The sequence below is a fragment of the Herpailurus yagouaroundi genome, unplaced genomic scaffold (assembly GCF_014898765.1).
Source record: "Herpailurus yagouaroundi ecotype Mexico unplaced genomic scaffold, PumYag 202, whole genome shotgun sequence".
Lineage (NCBI taxonomy): Eukaryota > Metazoa > Chordata > Mammalia > Carnivora > Felidae > Herpailurus > Herpailurus yagouaroundi.
Genome location: NW_024412433.1, coordinates 16,242,969 through 16,266,757, shown reverse-complemented (window position 1 = coordinate 16,266,757; position 23,789 = coordinate 16,242,969). Strand labels below are relative to the sequence as shown.

Here is a 23,789-nt window from a genome sequence, read left to right as displayed (position 1 = left end):
CAGGTGGAGTGAACGGCGGGTCTGTGGCAGGGGAGTACCTGACATGTGCAAAGAGTAGCACGCCAGTGGGGCTGGGATAGTGGAAATGTTGAAGACAGCGGCGGGGATGGAGTTGGAGAGTCACAGGGTAGGAGTGGATAAACGCCAGAAGAGGGAGATCTTATAAGGCCTTGTAGTTCATGGCGAAGACTTTGGTTCGTCCTCCGAACGAAATGGTGTGAGCAGAGTCAGTACGCACAGAATGCCTGCATGCCCTTGTACATACCCCAGTGTCCCTTGTAGCGGGGGCCACGCCATGCACCTGGCTCTGAGCGGAAGTGATGTGTGTCACTTCTGAGTCAAGGTAGTGAGGAGGCATTGCCCTTCCTTTGTAGCTCTCTGCTCAACCACCATGACCTTTCCATTCAAATGTTCCAAATGCAAACAGTGACAACCATCTGACCCACCTCTGACTTCACCTGAACGAAAAATAAGGCTTTGCTACTGTATGTCCCATGTGGTGCTATTAGGAGGGTTTTGAAGAGAGGACTGACATTATCTACCTTACATTTAACAAGGTGACTCTGGCTGCCATGTGAAGAATAGTCTAGGAGGTTAGGGGTTGGGGGTACTGGACAGGGAGAGGCATGAGGTAGGAGGCCACGGCACTGGTCCAGATGGCAACAGTGGTGGTTGGGCAAGGTCTATGGCAGTGAAGGTAGTAAGAAATAGTTGAATTCCAAGTATGCTGCAATTCTGTCTCTCAGAAGAGAAACGGAGGTTTTTCTTCCATGCAAACAGAAGGAGGAAATTGCCATCAACTGAGATGGGAAGACTGAGAGAAGGGGAAAGACCAGAAACTCAGTTTGAAGTTAGAGATGCCTATTACTCATTCGAAGCGAGGATATCTAGTAAGAGGTTGGAGATAAGCTTCTGAAGTTTGGGAAAAACGGCTTGTGGTGTCTGTTTGAGAGTCACCAGCCCATAGATCATCTTAGTCACAAGACTGCATACCCAGGGAATGAGTATTACAGAAGAAGGAGGAAACCTATGGACATGATGCTTAGTGACAAAGAATGCAGATTCTAGAAACGATGTCTAGGTCAACTTGCGCTGATAAACCTCACGTTAAAAAAGGCAGACAAACGTTATGCTGAAAAATACCGTGGTGAACCCTCTTCTCTTCAATATTCTGAAGCTGGCAAGCAGGGTTTATGGTGACAGTGGATTCAGAGTAATGAGTTTTCACTGGCAAATTAGGACAGCCTAAAAAGAAGTTACGCAAAGATATTTATGTGGAACCACAGTGTCTGTGTGCAAAGGACGATCAAAGTGGTGTCTGCACATAAAGAGCAACCATTACAGGTTGGAAGAGAAGGCATTTATTAAAATGACACCATCCGTCACTGTCAGGCATCTTGGCATTTGAATCTTGACGAAGCACTGTCACCCACTGTCACCCACTGTGACAGTGCTTCGTCAGGATTCAAATGCCAAGATGCCTGCAGGGGACTTCTTTCTAGAGCTCCCTCTGGAGGAGAATAGATGATGTCTCCGCTCTGACCTGCTTCTATTTGCCCTTGTGTGTTCCACCTTCTTCCTCTGGGTGAAGGATCTGAGTGGCCAGTAGATTAAATAACATGAATATGTAGATTAAATAGCATGAATATGTAGATTAAAGAACATGAATATGTATGCCTTTCCAATTGTGTTTTCGGAATCAGCTAAATCCTGTAACAAACAACCTTAGTACCTTAGCGGCTGAGTACAATAAAAGGTTTGTTTTTTTAAATTTTATCATAATCCAATTGGATATTTGATGAGTGCCCTTCTGTGTAGTTCTAATGTACACCATCCATTAATATTCACTAATATCCATGATTCTAATATACACAACTCCACCATTTTCTAAGGCCTCCGAGTTTTCCACTAAGACCTACTGCATCAGTCCATGGCCTCACCTAACTTCAAGGGCAGCTGGGAACGGCCATCAGCTGTGTGTCCAAAGAAAAGGGGTGAATCGGGTGAGCGTCTAACCATTCTCTGCCACCGCGTGAAAAGTTGCTTTATTATCTATGTCTTACCCGGATGTTGGGTAGATTCATGAATCTGAACTTATAAATCCAGCCCAGGTTTGTGATAAAACAGATGCAGAGAAAAGTTCATTGAATTCAAGGTTATTCGTTTCTATTTCCACCACCCATAAGACAATCTGTCTTTAAAATATGATATTGGAACTGGTCCAGAACATTTACCAACCAACTATTATTAAATAATTAATCCAAGTTATCGAGGCTTTCTGACCACAGTCTGAGCACTCATTACTTAAAGATGAAAAAGAAGGGGCCTCAGTCCTCAATGACCTCACAGTTGTGTAGGAGAAACAAACATATAGAACAGTATTACAGATATCCAAAGAAGGAGTGATAATTTTAACCAGCATGGCAGATTTTGGAGCAGAGTTCTGGGGAATCCCCCCTCCCCAAAAAGGAGATGGTGCTTCAAAATGAAAGTTAGAAGCGGAGAGAAAATTCTCTAGGCAAAGAAGAAAAGAAAGAGAATTACGGAAGGAAATCACATGGCCCATCAGAGTTGAGCTCTGAAGATCGGCTGAAGAGACAGCTTCTTGGGAGATCATGCGAGACTACAGATACTGGACTGAGAAACTTAGACCTTGTCCCAAAAGTCAAGCTATACAGGGATGAGCAAGAGGGACAAGGTTCGATTCGTTTTTTAGAAGGATGCTTCAGGGAAAGAGAGACAGTAGACTAGAGCTGGGAGGGACAGAGAGTGAGCAGTTAGGAAGCTATAATAATCGCACACATAAGGATGGAGAGAAGGTAAGTTTAATGAATAAACCTTCTACTTTGAAACAAAAAATCAACAGGCTTGGCAACTTTGAAGGGACCTGGGAGGGGAAGGAAAAGGGAGCATAAAACCAAACACATTTACCTTTGTTTTCCTAATCATTGGCACAGTGCCTGGAGCATAGCAAGTATTGCTTTCTTGTTTCTGCCCAAGGGAAGTGGTTTTAGAAGATTGAGAAGGTTTTTAGGTATAAAGCAAATTTCCTTTCGCTCTTCAAAAGCTCTCTAATCCTGGAAATTTGTTTAATAAGGATTAAAAACCTTTCATTATAGCACGCTTTATTGTTGAGGCTGTGGGGAAACAGGCGCTCTCGAACATTACTCGTGGGAGTGTGAATGGGTACACATCCAACCGAGGGTGATTTGGCTCTATCTGTTCAAATTACAAATGCGTATACCCTTGGACCCGGAGATTCCATTTCTGGGAAGTTTTCCTACAGACATATTTGTACGTGTTTCAAAATGGCTTATGAAGGAGCTCCTTACTGCAGCCTTGTTTTTAACAGCAAAAGATTGAAACAACTCAAGTGTTCCTAAAAAGCAAACTGATTAAATAGTTCATGGCATATCGTAAAACAGAATTCTGTGCGAGTGTAAAAATAAAACAAAGAATAAGCATGCTTTCCGTGTAGTGATAAAGACCTTCAAGATGGATGAAGCGAAGAAGGTAAAATGTGAACAGTGTAAATAATACAGGACCTTTTAAGGAAAAAGAGATCAGAAATTATTATATTTATATTTTTTTTTCCTCTCTCATGCATACAAATTCTGGAACCATACCAAAGAAATAAGGTCTGTAAATTATATGAATGTGTTACCTATTCAAAATTTAAACTAAAAATACAACCTCATTCTGCAATTGTTTAAAATGTGAAACACTCCCCCACCCCCTTCCTTATTTCCTTTTCCCTGAGTGCCTGGTAACAGACCGAGTTAAATTTGCATCAGGATGCGCAGAAGATTAGACCCTTTCATAAGAACAGTCTGTGAGAGGAAGAAGTAAAGGTAAAGGGAACAGAGATTACTTGTCTTGAGAATTCTGAATGCCTGAAGAAGATAAAGGGGGTGTCATAACTAGAAAGAAAGAAAATGTAGGGGGGAAATGGAGCACGTAAGAGCATTCTTAGCTACTTCATAATATTGCAGCATATTTAAAATACATGGATAATTTGTTGGGCTATTCATCAGAAAGATGCTATTTCTTTAGGGTTTTTTTCACTGACCATGACATGGCCATTAGTTAATCAGAAGTAGAGGCAGAGTTTTCTAGAACTGAAATATTAATAAACTTGAGGTTTGTGGTTCCTTGAAATTTTCCCCTTGGTGTTTCATAAAAATTGGATCTCCCTTAAAACTGAAGGTAAACGTGTCTGGACTCTGGCAACTTACCAACCTATGAAACCTTCATTTGAAGAATATTGATAGATTTATCTATTCCAAGGTTGGTGTTTGGCCAGTATCTGGGGACCCAAGAAAGTTAACTACTGCTACCCAAGCAGCACAATCCTAGGAGACCTATCAGCGTAATAGACTCCTTCTCACTTCGTGTCCTACATCCCTTACCTTCTTGAAGATTCCTCCATGATCCTAGAAGATTCTCTTAAAAAGGAAGAAATTCTTATAACCAAAGATAGGCTGTCAGCAACTTGTAAAAAATAAAAAAATGTTTTTTAAGCTTATTCTCCCTAAAAGTGAAGTTGTTCCTTCTGTGCACCAACAAAACTTTGTAGGAAACAAAGTAGCATATAACCAAAAAGAGAGTGCAAACAGTTAATGGAGTGTCTCTTAATCTGTCTCCGTACTATACTCAGGAAATCTTTGGAGAGCAATCTGGAAGACACTTGGTGATAATCATAGATCAAAATCAACATCATAGGACACCAGGCTGCCGGTGGTAATTACACAAGCCAAATTTCTATCACCACCAGTGTTCATTTCTGGAGTTAAGATTCTTTCTTTTATTATTTGTCTGCTCGCATAAATTCTTTTTTTCTTGTCAATAAAACCTCTTGTTATATTCGTTTAATTCTATCACATACATCTTTGACATTTCTCATGAATATGCTTGTCGCCTCACCCAAGGGGGGAACCTGGTACTATCTGTCTTCAGCGCATGACCTCAGACCATAGGGAAGGAGACACAGTGAGCATCACTCCCACAGATGGCCTGGAAAAGCCTCGACTAGCGATTGTACACTTGAAGTTGTGGCAGATTTGGAAGCCTCTGGTTTTTCATTTGCTGTTTCTGCATGGAAGTCTCCCACCACCCATCTGTCCACATTTCAGCCTCTACTACTAGTCAGGAGAAACTCTTGACCTTGTGCGTGGAGAGTGACTGTCTTGACGTTATTGTTATTATTTACTAAGAGAAATTCGATTCGGGTCCTGACAAAGAGTAGGGATGACAGCTGGACCCAGGTCTCCAGGTGATCAGTTTCTCTGTTCTCTCTTTCCCAGAAACCCACATCTTTTGGTAATATTCCCAAGCAGGTCAAATGTTGATTTTTTTTTTTTTCTGTTGCCAATCATTGGGTAGCTTCAGATATCTCTTTTTCAGTCTTTCAGTTGGATACGGTCTCTCATTCCTCCATGCTTCTTCATCACAGCAGTTTTTCACGCTGCCTTGTACAATGATTATCTTCCAACCAGTCTGGTCCACTGGCTGGTAGTTTTCACAGGAACAGAGGCCATACCTTAGTCACTTGTAGCCATCAGGGCTCCCGACACAGTCAAGGCATTTGGCAAGCTGCAGGTTCTCATGAAATGTCTGCTCCTACTTTCAGAGATACGCAGCACGAGTCACTTCTCTGATATCAGTATTTAGAGCTGCAAAAGAACTTAGAGATATCCAACCTTACAAACTTTCTTTGGTTTTGATTCAGGTATTTCTACGCATGTTGTCAATATCTGCCTCTTGGGCCAGTAATTTTGTGGTTTCAATTGTGATGACATTTTTTTTTTATTTGTCCCAATTTATTTATGATATAGTTGTGAGTACGAGGCATATTTGGAAACTTTTTAAAAAATGAAAACCTCTGAGTTGGCAAGCAATCCTTTCTCTGCTATTCTTCGGTTGAAAAAAGAAAATTAAAATGTCTTGCCTTAACTTAAGGCTACTATAGTTGCTCCTGTGGCTCTCAGTCTTATCAGTGTAGCAATCAATCAATTAAACCATAAAGTTGATTTCACAAAACGTGTTAGGGATAGGAAGTGCCCTGAAGGAAACCGTCAGCCAAAGCATGGACTGGAGAGTGACTTTTTCCATTCATTCATTCAGTGAGTTCTGACTGAGTACCCACTATATGCAGGAACTGCTCTTGCCTTTATGGGAGACTGACCATAATAAATAGTAAACCATTTAGACATCGAAGAAATTCTTTTAACTACCTAACAGTTTGAGGGATTAACCCACACTGTCCGCTCACTCTATGAAACTTCCGGGTGATGCTCTCAGCCTGTGGACCACTCTTTGCCAGCATGCTCAGCTCCCCTGATCCCACTGATTAGGGTCTATGCTTTCCAAGACTCAGCTGTGTTGGTTCCCAAACCATTGATGCCACTTGTATAATTTATTGTCATTAAATAACTTAGATACATATTATACAAATCTATGAAACAAGAGTGTGAAAAGAGTTGTTTCTATGAAAACTACGTGAAAGCTATAGAAAGCTCCAATCAAGACATGCTACTAAAAGAGTTTATTAAGTGAAGCGTGGGTGAGGCAACTGTAAAAGACTGGGGAGAAAAATACAAAATACAAGGGATTCTGGTCTCATATGGCCTCTAAAACGTCTTTTAGTTCTCTTAAAAAAAAAAAAAACTAGAAAATGTAGATATTGCATTTTGTGTGTGATTGATACAAGAAAGGTGATGGAAAACTTTAGTCAATAGACCCAAACTGAAGCAAAAGTCCTGGTTCTACATCATAAGATTGGAAAATGGATGCATATTTCTGTTTTAACTTAAAATGGAATATTTAAATACATGTTTCATCCCCACCCCTACCACCGTTCACTGCTTTAACCAACTACTAATCCTAGATGATTCAGAGGAAAGTGCTTTTTCTGAGTGTGAAGAGTTTATTGTACAAAATTCTGAGGTTCAACTGCATATGGTTTTTCTCCAGCCACCCCATCCAAAGAATGAGGCATTCAGTAATTGGGGGGAAGTGTGCTTGCAGGTTTATAAGTAACAAGTGACAAACTAATTACAAAAATTGCCTAATGTTTTTTTTTGTTTTAATTTTTTTTTTAATGTTTATTTATTTTTGAGACACAGAGAGACAGAGCATGAACGGGGGAGGGGCAGAGAGAGAGGGAGACACAGAATCGGAAGCAGGCTCCAGGCTCTGAGCCATCAGCCCAGAGCCTGACGCGGGGCTCGAACTCACGGGCTGTGAGATCGTGACCTGAGCCGAAGTCGGACGCTTAGCCAACTGAGCCACCCAGGCGCCCCTAAAAATTGCCTAATGTTTTAAGTCCACACTCATTTAAACCTTTAGAAAGTTTTCTTAAAATATTTACCATAGGTGCCATTCAACACGCATCACCTATTTGGAACTTCATGTAACTCAGGAAGGAAAGTTATTGGCCCCTGGATTGGTTACAAAAACAGACGACTAACCAAATTTTCTAATTCTTCCCAGAATCAGGCAGGGATAATTCCATGCCATTGTCTCAAGGATTGCTTCCTGAGATCACTAAGTGTTGATCACCTGAGACCCAAAGTGTCGATCACTTTTCATGATGAAATGTATAAATGAAGGCAAACAGCGTGTGAATTTTTTATTGATAAGTATTAAATCTGCCAGAAATACACACATTATGCTAGGTCGGCAAGTTATCATTCAATTAAAGTTATAGCTCTTGCTCTAAAGAGAAAGCATAGTGTGAAAGGCACCCTCGCAAGGGGACTCATTCTGGTCACAGTGTCCATGGAAGGCTTCCTTGAGGAGGAAGTGTCAAGTTATGGCTGAAAGGATAACTAGGAGCCAGGCTGGCCATACGGGAAGGAGCAGGGTATTGGAAAAGAACAGTTCAGGTAGAAGAAATAGCATGTGCAAAGGTCCTGAGACAGGAAGAAACTGACCCTTTTTTTTTTCAACGTTTATTTATTTTTGGGACAGAGAGAGACACAGAATCGGAAACAGGCTCCAGGCTCCGAGCCATCAGCCCAGAGCCCGACGCGGGGATCGAACTCACGGACCACGAGATCGTGACCTGGCTGAAGTCGGACGCTTAACCGACTGGGCCACCCAGGCGCCCCTGAAACTGACCCTTTTAAGAAACTGAATTGTCTGTGCGAGTCCAGATTGGCTGGAGCAGAAAGCGAACACTGAGAGGTGAAGACCGTGAGATGGAACAGAAAGGCGATCACAGACGGGTACCGAGGGCGGGAAGACAGGGGGAGGAAACAGAATCTGCATCTCAGTTCATACAAGACGTAGTCAGGTTCCCTTCCAAGTGCCTGAGAACCAGAGAGTCCACAGTGAAAAGGAACAGAGGCTGGGTGAACTACTTCCTCTCTTCTGCCATAACAGACTCCAACTCACTCTTATTTTCTGGACTACCGAAATAATCATGTTATATGCCGAGCGTGGCCGCCCTCTCTCCCCACTTACACCCACACAGATAAAACCATTCTTTCAGAGACTCCCTCAGCACTCCACAGCTCCTGCCTTCCCTAAAACACTCCTCCACGCCACTCCCCCCACCCCCCACCCCGGCTCAGCTTCCCCCCCCCCCACTTCCTGGCCCTCCCACCACCCCCCCCCCCAAAAAAAACCACCCAGGCCTCCAGCCAGGAAAAGTTGTTAAACCCTGTCCTCTGCACCTTCACAGCACATTTGCTTTGATACCAAAAGAGGATTCATCTTGGCCGATGAGAAACAAATGAATATGCAGTGATTCGCCACTTGCTGTAAACGCATCGCCAACAATTCCCGCTGCTGTGTTCTCTTCTGTTTTTATCATCAATTAAAAAGGCTCCGTTTCGTTAGGGGCATTTTTGCCCCCTCCCGAAAATGGAAAGAAGCAGCAAACAGCCCTCGGAGAAGGCACAAAGCTCTTCTGAGAAATGTCTAGCAGAGACAGCTTCTTACAGTAACACTTTATTTTAATGGTCCTTTAATGCAGAAATTGACCATGGTCGTCCCTCTTAGGCCTCATTCGCCCTAAATAAAAATGACCTTGTTGCCAGAGATAGGTCCTAACAAGGTATCAACCCCGGGGGTAGCCCAGGGGAGGCAGCGGGGCAAGAGAAATGCCCTCTCTCTGCGGTGGCTGCAATTCCTGCCTGTGACCTTGCACCCTCCCATCCAGCTTTCCATTTCCTTATTTAGAGGAGGCTCCCTTATACTTGGAGGGAACGATTTCTCTGCTGAGACTCCATGGCTATCAGCTTTCTGAGAAGTGGTTTGTTCTTCCAAGAAACCAAAGGGAGCCTGGTTGGTGTGCGTGCTGGCTTGTGGCTGAGCCGAGGGAGCCACGGAGGGCAGCTCACGGCAGACCATCAGGACACCGGGCTCCTGAGCCCTCGACATCCACTCATCACGAGCCGCAGGTTGAAGGTAATGTTTTAAGAGGCTTTCAAGCTGCTGGGAAGTTGTGGGTTCGAGAAATGTTCTTTAAACCTTTTGAGCATTCCAATTCCATTTCAGCAAGTGTGTTGAAATGGTGAGCAGAGACACGGACAAAGGACCGACAGCTAGCCCACTGGTCACAGCCCCTCCTCGCTCCCGCCCACGGCAGGGCCCCTGGGAGGGACAGGGTGGCATTGCTAAGGCTCCACTGAGGGGTGAGAAGAAGTCACAAGCGGGCAGGGAGAGAGAGCTGACCTTGGGGACAGCCTGGGAGTGCTGTCACGTGGAGCCCAATGCGGGGGCTCGAACTCACAACCCTGAGATCAAGGCCTGAGCTGAGATCAAGAGTTGGACGCTTAACTGACTGAGCCACCCAGGCACCTGAGTTACTTCTCTATTACACGGAGCAAGGGGTAGCATCCAGCTTATAAAGTTGCCTGTATTAAGACGATCCACGCGACGTGCTTAGCCCAACGCTTACCAAATTGTAAGCACTTAAAAAATGGCATCTGTCATTATTTTGTGTGTTAAAGGCAGCCAGGCATGACCACCACCACCACCCCTAAATGCATAGGTTTCCATTTAGCTCCTGCTTTCACATGTTTGGAATGTACTGGATATACCTCTCAGCATTGCCATGCACCTGCATCGATTACAGAGATTCCTTACTCCCTGTCTTCCTTGATTTTTCCATTTAATTCATCATCCTCCAAATCCTTCTCAAGCTAGCTGTCATTTGATATTAAATGTTGATTGGAGAGAAAGTAGCCGCCCCTGATAAACTAGTATTAGCCTGGGATTCACAATCAAGGCCATCTGTAATGACTGATGAGTCGTCTGGGTTTGAGTCCGGTCGGTCACACAGAGTTCCAAGATAAAGTGGAAACACACCAGATCCAAGCTTTTCCTGTCTCTGATTAAGCAGCCGAAGGGGAAGGTCTCTAACTGGTGGAGAAATATGGTGCCTCCTGTCAGGAGGAAGGAATGCGGACATGGTCTCTACCACTCATTGGCATTGCAGTCCTGTTCCAGAAAGACTTGCTGTGGAGCCTGGGGGAAACAGCAATGTACGGTGCAATTCTGCTTTCTCCCACATCCAAAATTACAAAAATAACAGTCACACTCTTTAACAGCAACCTAAGAGAAGCGTCAACTGCAGAACTGAAGTAGTTAGTAACTGCATATTCATTTAACATGTTTCTCCAAATAACTCAAGTTGTTCATAAACAGGCTAAAAAACCCCAAAGAGAACACTTTAATAAAACCCAAGTGTTTTCCTGCTAACTTTTCACTCACTTATCTGATTTGGCCTAGCAGTCTCTCGAATAAATCAATGCTAGGTGTCCTCCGAGGACCCACAGAATCTTTTACCGAAGTCCTAACCAAGGTGCTATGTTTAGGTTGCCCATGTCATGAACGGAGTCTCTAACTCTCCCTTCATCAGCCATCAGGGGAAGCGTCACCCACCGTCATACTGGCACAAATTGTATTTCCTGAAGAGTAAGTGAGAAAGGAAGGCAGAGAGGGACGGAACGAGACCGAACACCCAGCTCTTACTCTAGAACTCACTCTATCAAGATACGTGGAGTAACGGCCATTACTCGCCCTCCAGATACCTTTGTTTTCCTCGGCAGAGAAGTCAGTAATGGATGGGGACTGTGAGTGTAGGGAGATGTCTCCACATGGGCTTGGGAGGATGGGGATCCACGTCCTAGCAAGGAGGCTGTATGACTTGAAGCTGGTCACCTCTCCAACCTAATGCCTTCCTGCTCTCTCCTTCCCAGCCTCCCAACACGGTGCCGCGACAGACCCACCCTCTGTAGTTACCCCTCCAGTTCACACATTTCTTTCCCTCTCCTCGGAGCAATCTTGTCCCTTTCCTTGTAACATCTGCTTATCCTTTTAATCTCAGTTTAGCCATCTCCTCCAACCAGGTCCTTCCCTGACCTACCAACTCAGTAGCATTATGTGCCCTTCATATCTAATTTTCTGGCAAAGTACAGGTCTTCTGTCTTAACATTTATCATAAATTTATTTGTTAAGACTTTGGGTTGCACGGTGTGGAAATGAGTCTTTGAGGGACTATCAGCAATATACAGATGTGGTGTTATCTTTCACCATCCGGGTCTTAAGGAAGGATTAGCACCATAAATTAAAAGGTGATAGGACTCTTTCTCCCTCATGTTTTTGCTAATTTCTGAATATCTATTTCCTTTCTATTGGTTTTTGTAAACCAGCTTTCTCTCTAGCCATATGGGAGACTACGGCAGGCATGGCTGTAGTCACATGCAGAAAACTAAATGTCTCTGAATGACAACCTCAAATTTCTGTCATATTCTTAGGGGTTTTTTGTTGTTTTCCTTTGTTTTTTTTTTCTTTTTCTTTTTTCTTTTGAGAGGGGCAGAGAGAATGAGAGCAGAGGAGGGGCAGAGAGAGAGGGAGGACCTCAAGCAGGCTCTGCTCTCAGTGCAGAGTCCAACGAGGGACTTAAACCCACGAACCGTGAGATCACAACCTGAGCCGAAGTCAGGAGTCTGATGCTTAATCAACTGAGCCATGCGGGCATCCCTCTGCCATAATTTTACTGGCCCTATTTAAGTTAAGCATCTAACTGAGGGCCCATTGTAGAGAAGAGAGCAATGGCTATGTGATGAGCTATCATCCCAAAAGATGCAAAGTACCATACTATTTGTAACTAGCCTACTTACTTGTATGTCTATATCCTTGATTATCAGTAAACTTTGTAAAATAGGTCAATCTCCATGTTTATCTTATTCACAATTATATCCTCATAGAACTCTATGCCAAACACATTACAAATGCCCATTTTGGTATGTAAAAAAAAAAATAGAGGCCTGTCTAATTCCCTCTGTATCAAGGACTTCCTTCTTCCCAACTTTCAAACCTATTTTGTTTCCCCCACTCTCTCTCTCTCTCTCTCTCTCTCACACACACACACACACACACACACACACACACACACTAGGCCTACCATCACCACCAACTTTGGATGGTGATCTCCTATATTTCTTTTATATTTTAACCTCTATGAAATCTTCCCTTGTCTTCCACAAACACTCCCAGGGACTTTACACTTTATGTGTCTCTCCAACTGGAATAATAATAAGAAATACAAATTATTTATATCTTACTATGTTGCAGGCATAGTGATAGGCATATCACATACTTTTTGTCTAATCTTATAACACTCAATATTTTGCCCAGCTGAAGCTGGGAAATAGCTGACAAACTTGCTCAAGGTCACAACTAATAAATAATCTTAGTCCATCTGAGTCCAAAATTCAATATCTTCCTCCCCCTAATCTTTCCACTCATGTAATCTACTAGGCAGAAAGCCCCTCAAATCCAGTAACCATTGATAAATTTACTTCCCTATTCTCCAGAGACTCACATATTTCACATTTGCTAGAAGCACATCAGGTATGCTCGGTAAATATTTATTTGCTGAGGAATGAATAAATAAGTGGAATTAATGAGTAGGTGGGTTCTACTGGGGGAAAAATAGGCATTCACCAAGAATAATTTTTCCTCTATTCTGACACCTTTGTAGTCTTTATACGTCAAGAAAATAATTAGCTCAGATGAAAACAATTATATTAGTAGTTCTACAAAGTTGACATGGTGGAAGGACTAGCTTCTGTTAGATAAAACCTGTCCCTAAACAAACAAACAAACAAACAAACAAACAAACAAACAAACGCTGCATACAATATACAACGTAACTAAACCAAACAAAACAGCAGCTACTTAAGGCTTTGCAAAACAACCAAAATTTCTAAGACTTAAGAGCAGGAGTATCAAAGAAAAAGAGACGCTCAGAGAAGGGAGGGAGCCTAACATAAAATGGAGCTTATTGAGCTTCTAACTGTTCTGCATTTGATAAATCCTAATATGTTAGAAGAAAGGGGCCAATAAATTAAGAAGAATGTTCAACTTCAAAGTGGCTACAAAGAATAGGTAAGGCACAGAGGACTTTAAGGTCAGTGAAAGTATTCTGTACGTTACTGCAATGGTGGATACGTGTTCTTATAGATTTTTAAAACCTACAGACTACCCAAGGCCAAGAGTGAGCCCCAAGGTAAACTATGCACTGACTATGGGGTGATAATGATGTGTCAGTGACACTGATGTGTCAGTTATAACCAATGTGCCCCATGGCACAGCATGTTGATGGTAGGGAAGGTCAGTGTGGTGGTGGGGGGCATGGAGTATGTGAGAATGCTCTGTGTTTCCACTCTACTTTGCTATGAACTTAAAACTTCTGTAAAAAGTTATTTACTGAAGAAAAAAAAAAAAAAGCCACAGAAGAGCTTTTAACTGTACCACTGAGCTAGGGAGAAAAAAAAAAAAATTGGCATTCAGGACCTACCAAGCAGAAGGAGCTCTGATGAACATTCCAGGTTTTTAGTTAAGATTCCTGAATAGTAACATCCTAGGAATTAGAGAAAATTGAATATAGACAACCCTTTGCGAAACTTGAATTTCAGTCTCAAAGTCCCTCTCTCTTTCTCTCTTTGTGTGTGTGTGTGTGTGTGTGTGTGTGTGTGTACACATTTCAGTCTCAAAGTATCTCAATATATACATATATACATATATATATATATATATATATATATATATATATGTAAATTTGAAAAACAGTTATCCAAGTCTCCCTCTCAAGGAAAGGGGTATAATTAATCTCAAAAAAGACAGGAGGACAAGGGCAGCAATTAGTTAAATAGAAGGTAAACATATAATAGGAAAAAAAAGAAGAGATTTTTCAAAAATGTTAATAAAAGTGATAAATCATTAGCTATACAGAACAAGAAAACAAAAGATGAGGACAGTAAAAGGAAACAGCATTACAGATCCTACAGAAATTTAAACAACAGTAAAAGGGTATTATGCACAACTTTATGCCAGTAAATTTGAAGTCTTAAATAAAATGTAAGCATCCTTGAAAAGTTTTATTTAACAAAAGTTAACACAAATTAAAATTTATTAACAAAATTAACACAAAAATCAAAAATATGAATAGGCTATCCTAAAGAAATTTATTTGGGAATTTCAAAACTCATCCAATAAAGAAAAATACAGGCCTAGGTGGTTTCACTGGTGAAATATCCCAAGTATCTAAAGAGGAAATGATGCAGTTTTCAACAAATTTTAGCTAACGTACTCAGTAAAAATATAATTAGGATAATACATCATTGCTAAGCAGGATTTATTCCAGATTTTTTTTTTTTTTTAAAGATGAGTTAAGGGGCACCTGGGTGGCTCAGTTAGTTAGGCAACTGACTTCGGCTCAGGTCATGATCTCACAGTTCATGAGTTCGAGCCCTGCATCAGGCTCTGTCCTGACAGCTCAGAGCCTGGAGCCTGCTTCAGATCCTGTGTTTCCCCATCTCTCTACCCCTCCCCTGCTCATGCTCTGTGTCTCTCTGTCTCTCAATAATAAATAAACGTTAAAAAAAATTTTCTTTAAAGATGAGTTAATATTTTAAAATAAATCAACGTAATTCACCAATTAACAAAGTAAAAGGGAAGCACTCCTCAATAGATGCAGAGAAGCATTTGATAAAATTCAATATGCATTTATGATAAAAACAAAACTTTTGGTAAACCAGGAATAAGAAATTGTTTTCAATCTAACAAAGAACATCTTTTCCCAAAACAAGAGCTAATGGTGAAACATTAAACGCATATCCCTTGCCATTTGCAAGATCAAGAATGAAACAAACATATCTGACATCACAATTTTATACAACACTGTTGTAGCCAATGCAATATAACAAGAAAAAAAGTGTAAAGACTTTAAAGAAAACAATAAAACTCATTATTTGTAGAAAATATAAATGTGTGCATAGAAAATGATAAAGAACCAATAAACAATAAGTGAAAGTTGTTACCTAGCAGGTCAAGTTCATCTCTGTACACTGGAAACAAATAATTAGGATATAAAATTTGAAAATAAAACTTCATAATACTACTAAAAATAATCCTCTGTTTAGGAATAAATCAAATGAACCCTGTGAAACTTGTCTACCTATAAATCAGAAAATATTACTGAGACTAATTAAAGAGGAGCTGAGCTAATGGAGGGATATACCATGTTCTTGCATTGGATGATTCAATGTGGTCAGCTTCTTCACATTAATCTATGGGTGAATAAACCTCAATCAAAATCCCAACAACCGGGCACCAGGGTGGCTCAGTTGGTCAAGCGCCTGACTTCGGCCCAGGTCATGATCCCCCACTTCATGGGTTCAAGCCCCATATTGGGCTCTGTGCTGACAGCTCAGAGCCTGGAGCCTGCTTCAGATTCTGTATCTCTCTCTCTCTCTCTCACTGCCCCTCCCCTGCTTGCACTCTGTCTCTCTGTCTCCCCAAAATAAATAAATATTAAAAAAATTTTTCTAATTCCAACAGCATATCTGCATGACCTGAAAATCTGATTATAAACTTCATATGAAAATGCCAGAATAGCCAAGACAATCTTAAGATAAAGGAGAAAACTGAAATAATTAATCACTAGATAGTCAGAATTAACAAAGTTAAGTTATTACGGGAATATAGCATTACTTCAAAGATATACAAATAGATCAATGGAACAAAAGAGAAAGTAAAGGAATAGATGACATGATTTATGGCAAAAATGACAGCACTATGCAGTGAAGAGAGGACTTTTTTTTAATACATAATGCTGAGTCAAATGGTTATCCATATATTAAAAAAAATTAATCATGATCCCTACTACACGTTATACCCAAAAATTGACTCCAGGTAGATTTTAGACCTAAAATGAATAATGATCCCTACTACATGTCATACACAAAAATTAACTCCATTTTAGACCTAAAATGAATAAAATAGAAATAAATGAAGAAGAAAATACTGGCAACTATCTTCATGACTTTTAAAAAATAAATTTGACGTAGTCAGTGAGAAAAGGTTTTAAAAAGGAGCAAAGATTGATAAATTATGCTATATTAAGATTAAGAAGTTCAATGCATCAAAATTATCATTAAGAAAAGATAAGAAAATCATCATTAAGAAAGCATGGCCTATAGGGTACCTGGGTAGCTCAGTCAGTTAAACATCTGACTCTTGATTCAGCTCAGGTCATGATCTCACGACTCATGGGTTCGAGCCCTGAGTTGGGCTCTGCACTGACAGCTGGAAGCCTTCTTGGGATTCTCTCTCTCCCTCTTTCTCTGCCTCTCCCCCACTCATTCTCTTTCTCTCTGTCTCTGTCTCTGTCTCTCTCTCTCAAAATAAATAAATGAACATTTAAAAAAAAAAAGAAAGAAAGCATGGCGCAAAGTGGGGAAAGGTATTCAGGAGTAATACCCAGAATATATAAAGAACTCTTATAAGTCAATACGAAAAACATGGATAAGTAATACAAAAATAGTCACATGTACATAAAAGAATAAATGACCAATAAAAATATATTAAAACGTGCTCAGGGCACCTGGGTGGCCCCACCGGTTAAGCATCCAACTCTTGGTTTCAGCTCAGGTCATGATCTCATGGTTCGTGGGATCCAGGCCCGTGTCAGGCTCTACACTGATAGTGCGAAGCCTGCTCGGGATCCTCTTTCTCCTCTCTCTCTGTCCCTCCCCTGCTCGCTCTCTCTCTCTCTGTCTCAAAATAAATAAGTAAACATTTAAAAATGTATCAAAAATGTGCTCAACACCATTAGACATGAGAGAATCAAAGTATTGAAAAGTGTTAACACTGACAATCCTGAGTGTGGGGTAAGTATGTGAAGCAACTAGAACTTTCATATCCTATTGGTGGCAATGTAGACTGACACAATCCTTTGGTTAAGCTCTTGACAGGATCTACTAAAGCTAAATCTACACGTAACCTATGACCCGCAGTGCCAAGGTGATTCAACTGCTTTGCATACAAAAGTGCGCCAAAGCACGCATATGGGAATGTTTAGAGCATCACTGCTCACAGCTCTTCAAGAGTAGAAATAAAGAAAGTGTTTATCTGCAGTAGAATGGATAAATACATTGTGCTATAGTTGTATAATGTGTGTCACTTCGCATCCTCTGGGAAGCACACAATCAGATACGGTTAGGAGTGCAAGACATTTATTGATGGATGAAGCAGAAGTAAGCAGAGTAACTCTTCAGAAGGCAGTGAAGACCTGACACCTGGAAAAGAAAGAGGGGAGGAAGGAAGATTAGGGGAGGAGCTTAGACACAGGGTGGCCCTGAGAAGGTCTAGCCAGTCCAGTGGGGCATCCCTGTGCAAATACTGCCCACGGAGGAGTCAAGACCAGCACCCTGAGGCCATTCTCAGTCACTGGCTGGATACTGCTCCCAGAGAGCATGTCCTAGAGGTTTGCATGCAGCAGTGGGGCCGAAGCACCATAGCTGGAGGACGTTGGCTACCTGTGTTCCTCAGGCCGACATCACACCCCCATGGCTGCCATACAATGGAACACTGTAAGCCATTACCGATAGACGACCTATCACAAAATACAACATGAAAGATCTTACAAATATAACATTAGGCAAGAAACCTAGACAAAACAGAAAAGCGCTTACTGAACAATTCTATGTATAAAAAGCTCAAAAACAGTCAAAAATCAGTCACGACAGCAGATGTCAGAATAATGATTACCTTTGAGCAGGGCCAAATGACTAGGAAGGGGAGCTTGGTAGACTCTTGTGACTTACACATAACGATCTGAGTGGTGGCTACATGCGTGTTCACTTTGTAAAAATTCACTGAGCTGTGCACCATGATTTGTACCCTGAGTGTATGTATGTATGCAGCACTTCATAAAAAACAAGTTATTTTAAAAAAACCAAAACACTGCTATAGCCTGACAATGGTATTCCCAGGCATAGATACCATATAAATCCAGAGAACAAAAGCCCAAGAGAATAATGGCTTTGTGGAATGTAGTGAAATATAAAGAGGATAAAATATACTTATTTTGACATAAAGACTCAAATAATTTTACCAAGATATTTCTATAATTATTAAACCTCTATTATTAATGAGAAGCAGGTGATGCTGCTGCTTTATTTATTTTCATAAACGATGCTTTGATGGGTTAATAGCGGTGTATTTTTATTCTGAAAAAGCTTGCGCAGACCGGTATTAGCTTAACACAGCACTTCTCAACTTCTTCCAGGCTGACACAAGTCAAAGCTTAGAAAACTTCCATTATGATGCTCCCTTTTACTGAATTTGCATACTGCTTTGCATAATAATTGATGCCTCTGTTACTTTAATATCTTTATAAAGTGCGTCCCCACACAAGACGTGCCCCTTCCTTTTTCCCTTGGCTAAGCCAGTATGTACCTCAAAATGTTGCCTCAAAATGGCAACAGAACGGAGAGAGAATTGGAAAAATATAAAGACCACAGGACTGCAGGTACGGGATGTGTTTTAGAACTCACAGGCGTGACCTTGATTAATGGAACCTAGGAAACATTTATTCGATCCGTAAATAAGTATTAGAAACGGCAATGTGCTAGGCACTGTTGTAGGGACTTCTCATTCCTACATCTTTCCATAGGCTGGCTATGAATTAGCACGAGTGGAACCACGTGCAAGACTGGGTCACAGCCGAACTGAGTTTTCTTCACACCTCTGGGACTAGTTCAGGATGCAAAACTGCTAGAAATGTATCCTCCAGATCATGTAGTTTGGCGTCCTCAGTTTACAACCCAGGAACCTGCAGGCCAAAACGTTTAATCACTTGCTTGGTATCATGGAGATCTAATTAGTACCAGACGTCTGTGTGTTTCTCCTGAAGAGATGGTAAAATGAGTGACGATAGGCATATCTCTGAGGACTTGACTAGTCTCCTGGATAATCTTTGTGGCACTGAAACACTTCCCATCACACAGAACAATCTATGGATTGGATCGTTTTCCTAACCCAGCCTTTAGTCACTGTCCAAAAGCCTTCGGCTTCCCATAAAATCAGCACAGAAACATGTTGGACAGAAGCCACGCCTCTCTGTTGGGACGGCTCTGTTAGATTTCTTGCAGTCCTGTAGCTCACTTATCTGATCGTTGATGGGAGACCCACTTAGTCTTATTTTTAAATGTTTGCCAAGCTCCTCACTCAATGCCAGCCCAGTCTAATCTGCTAAATCTAAACATCTGCTCTCTCGTGGCTAACACCAGTCAGGCTCCAGGGAAATGTTTTCACCTATTTCTCCCCCGATGGCCTGTGAAACCAAACCTGATGGTGGTGGGGCTAGATGTGTTGTGCTGGTCCTGACAGCAGAGAAGGATGATGGGAATAGAATGGGATGGGGCCACTCAGGTAAGAGACAAATCAAATAGTTTGTGAGATCTTCCTCTCAACATAAATATAATAGCTTCCTACATAACGAAGCATGGTTTTGTAGTTATGTCAGATTCCAATTTGTGATCCGGGGGAGTACAAAGTGAACTTGTAGTGTTAAGTGAAAAGTACACACACACAAATTTTTTGCGTTGGCAACTAATTGGGTGTTGGATGCTAACACTGCAACACCTGTAATTTTACAAAGTGTTGCATAAAGTTTACTTAAATATTTTTATTAAATTATGGTTGACATACAGTATGATGTTAGTTTCAGGTATACCACACAGTGAGTCGACATTTTTATACATTGTGAAATGATCATCTCAATAGGTCCAATTATCTGCTGTCACTATACAAAGTTATTACAATATTTATTGACTATATTCTTTACATCATACTTTGTTTCTCTGTGACTTGTTTATTTTACAACTGAAAGTTTTCCCCCCTTTTAAAAAAATTTTTTTAACATTTATTTATTTTTTGGAGACAGAGCGTGAGCGGGGGAGGGGCAGAGAGAGCGGGAGACACAGAATTCGAAGCAGGCTCCAGGCTGTAAGCTGTCAGCACAGAGCCCGGTGCGAGGCTCAAACCCACAGACTGTGAGATCATGACCTGAGCCGAAGTTGGAGGCTTAACCGACTGAGCCGCCCAGGCACCCGACAAGTCTGTCCCTCTTAATAGCCTTCACCTATTTTGTTGGTTCCTTCAACCCCACTGCGTTCTGGTAACCGCCAGTTTGTTCTCTGTATCTATGAGTCTGTTTCTATTTTGTTTTGTCTCGTTTGTTCATTTGTTTTGTTTTTTCAGATTCCACATATTAGTAAAATCATATAGTATTTGTTTTCTCTGTCTGATTTATTTCACATATTACCATCTAGGTCCATCCATATTGTTGCTGATGGCAAGATCTCATTCTTTTTTATGGCTGAGTAGTATTCCAGTGTGTGTGTGTGTGTGTGTGTGTGTGTGTGTGTGTGTGCATGCCACATCTTCTTTATCCATTCATCTATTGATGGACGCTTAAGTTGCTTCCAAATCTTGGCTATTGTAAATAATGCTGCAATTAATATTAGTATAAAAAATGTTAAATAACACAATAGAGATGCAATCAACTGAACTCAGACTACGGAAAATTCTATAGGACAAATAAGGCAGTTCTTTCAACAAACTAAATGAAAAAGAGAGACAGAGACAAAGAGAAACAGAGACGGAAAAAGAAAAAAAGAAGAAAATTAAAAGATTAAAAGAGACTGAAGAGGTATTTCAACAAGGGGCACCTGGGTAGTTCAGCTGGTTGAGCATCTGACTTTTGATTTCAGCTCAGGTCATGATCCCAGGATCATGGGATCGAGCCCCACATTGGGCTCCACACTGAGCATGGATTCTCTCTCTTCTCTTCCTCTGTCCCTCTCCACAGCTTGTGTTCTCTCTCTCCAAAATGAAAATAATAATAATAAATAAATTTTAAAAAGGGTGTCTCAACAAATTGGAGTGTATGAGCTTGATTTGGATTTTGATCCCAACTACACAATAAATATGTATGTGACACTTGCTGATAATAAGGAATTATTATTATCTTTAAGGCATGATAATGATACTGGGGTTGTGTTAAAAATCTCATCTTTTAGAAACACCGCTGACATATTTACAAATTAGATTAGATGGCACGTGGGATTTACTTCAGTGTAATGGGGGAGGGGTGAAACCGGAAGGTGAAATGAATTAAGATTGGTCGCGAGCAGAGCAATTATTTGAAGCTAGGTCATAAGTCTATGGGAGTTCATTATACTATTCCAACTACTTTTGTATGTTTGCATTTCTCTATAATAAAAAGTTTTCAAGAAAACAAAGAAAAATATTTTTAAATTTTGTGATTCACTTTATTTTATTTGGAATATTGATATTTATTAATACTAGGTTTCCCTTTTAACCTTGTAGATAATTACAAATAATTTAGAGAAAAATGTACTGCTTGGAAAAGTTAAGCTAATAATTTCAATTGTTAAAAATGTCACTTTTACTTGAATTTACCTCACTGATGAAAATATTATCAAGTTTTGTAAGCTTTGAGTATACACATACGTGTTCTTTTTATATACATATTTTAGGTATATATTTAATATACATGTTCTTTTTTGAATCCTTTAGATTCCTGAGCAGGAGTACAAATTGAGAACATGATAGAAACGGAAAATATAAAAGGGAATCTCAGAAAAGAGCTTAGAAAAAAATACATCACTGAAAAGAAAAACAGAAATGGAAATTTTCCCAAGAGGTGGCTGGCTTACATTTTTAAAAACTAGAAACCATGAAAAAGGGTAGGCTTGTGTTACATATAATGCACATAAAATTCACGAGTAGGATATTGCACGTTTGACATAATTACTCATCCAAACACTGAAAACGTGCAAAAGTGTTATTGTCATCAAGCCTCTGTTTGTAACTCAGATAAAATCCCTGTGTTTTTTACATCTTTTCCTGCATGAAGGCTGAACCACTGAACAAGATAATGAGAATGTGTGACGACCCTGGTTCGACACCTGCCCTGCGTTGAGAAGTGTTGGAGAAGGGGGCTGCCGGGAGAGACACAAGTGCCCTCAGCCCAGAAATGGTAGGTAGTCCCTCTCAGAAAATAATTACCAAATTACCAATAATAAGAAGTTGAAAACATTATATTTTGCATTATAGGGTTTCTAAGAAGAAAGAGAATTGTAAAGCTCTGATCCTTTAAAACGCTGGAGAAACCTCCTGGGAGGAAGTGAGACTTGTCTGAGGGCTGATAGAAGAACGAGTATCATTAAATGCACTGGAAAAAGAAGATCATTCCAGGGACAAGACTTTACAGAAGTACCGATGCGAGAATGAGGGGTCCAAACTCTCTAGAAGACTCCAATGAATGGAGACAGGCCTCAGTCAATTTTACACCATGAGTGCAAGTTTAAGCTGGATTAGTCTGGCCCTGCTAAGTACCTTGCTCAGGAACTGAAATATTATAGCTGCAACATGGCTAGCAGAGGAAATGAAATGGAAGCCTATAAACCCTGAAGTGGGTAGCAGGAGCGCAAATTCAGAGAACGAAGCAAAGTTTTATTTGGGGGCTGTACCATAAAGGTGACTTAGGTAGACCCAAGGGCCAGGGTTCTGTGTGCATGTGTGCGGGCCCTTAGTGATCATTAACTTTGGAGGGGGAAAAAAAATGTTACATGGCCCTGCAAATAAAAATGATGAAGGTATTTCTTGTAGCTATTTCTGTGTGTCATGAAAACAGCAGGATTTTTTAGAATGGGCTGATATTCTTTATCCCAGTCCTCCCTAAAGGGAATTACAGAGCTGAGACCTGTAGGAATTTATTGGTCTGACGGGAAGAAAACACAGTACCAAAAGGAACTCACACATTCCCAGTGACTCACTTGAGTCTCTATCTGAATGCAAAGCCTGGCCTTATTTCTTGAAACCAGCTTTCTGGTAGACTGTTTAAGAGTTAAGGGATTACAAGAATAAGTCATTGATCTCCCATTTCTAAGGCTAACAAAGAATTTCATATTACTGAAACCAGACATCGCCTTTAAACCGACAGATTTTAACCAGAGGGGAGGCGGGAGGGTGTTTTTTGTTTGCCTTGTGATGATTTGAAAGTTGCGTGACATTCTTGGGAAGAAAAGAAAGAGAAAACATTAAATCTTCCGAGAGCATTTTTCCACGCTCTCCTTGAGAAAGGCAAATTAGAAATTATCTTGGACAGAGTGTGCAAAATGGAATGACCCAAAGCTCTTTGAAGGGTGGCCTATCTTTTTAAATCAAGCAGCATGATTTACTGTGTACTTAGAAGACAATTCCAGGTGAAAGATGAGGTACTTATAGATGAGATAGTTCCATAGCTCTATTGATGAAAGCAAGCCAAATAAATATTTTACAGCCCCTTTGACAAAATGCTTTGATTAAAGGAATTACAGGTAGAGACAAGCTGCCACTGATGAAGATGAGGGTCTTCAACAACATAAAGCAACTGAGTTTTAAAACAAATACACCAA

General features: G+C 40.8%; 1 long non-coding RNA gene across 1 annotated transcript; it reads left to right on the top strand.

The window, feature by feature from the left end:
* The first annotated feature begins 8,840 nt into the window (after positions 1–8,840).
* On the top strand, positions 8,841–22,955 carry LOC121014297 (uncharacterized). Its single transcript, XR_005783151.1, has 3 exons — positions 8,841–9,414; positions 22,247–22,369; positions 22,447–22,955. It is a non-coding gene; the product is annotated as an uncharacterized LOC121014297 (long non-coding RNA).
* Positions 22,956–23,789: the final 834 nt, after the last annotated feature.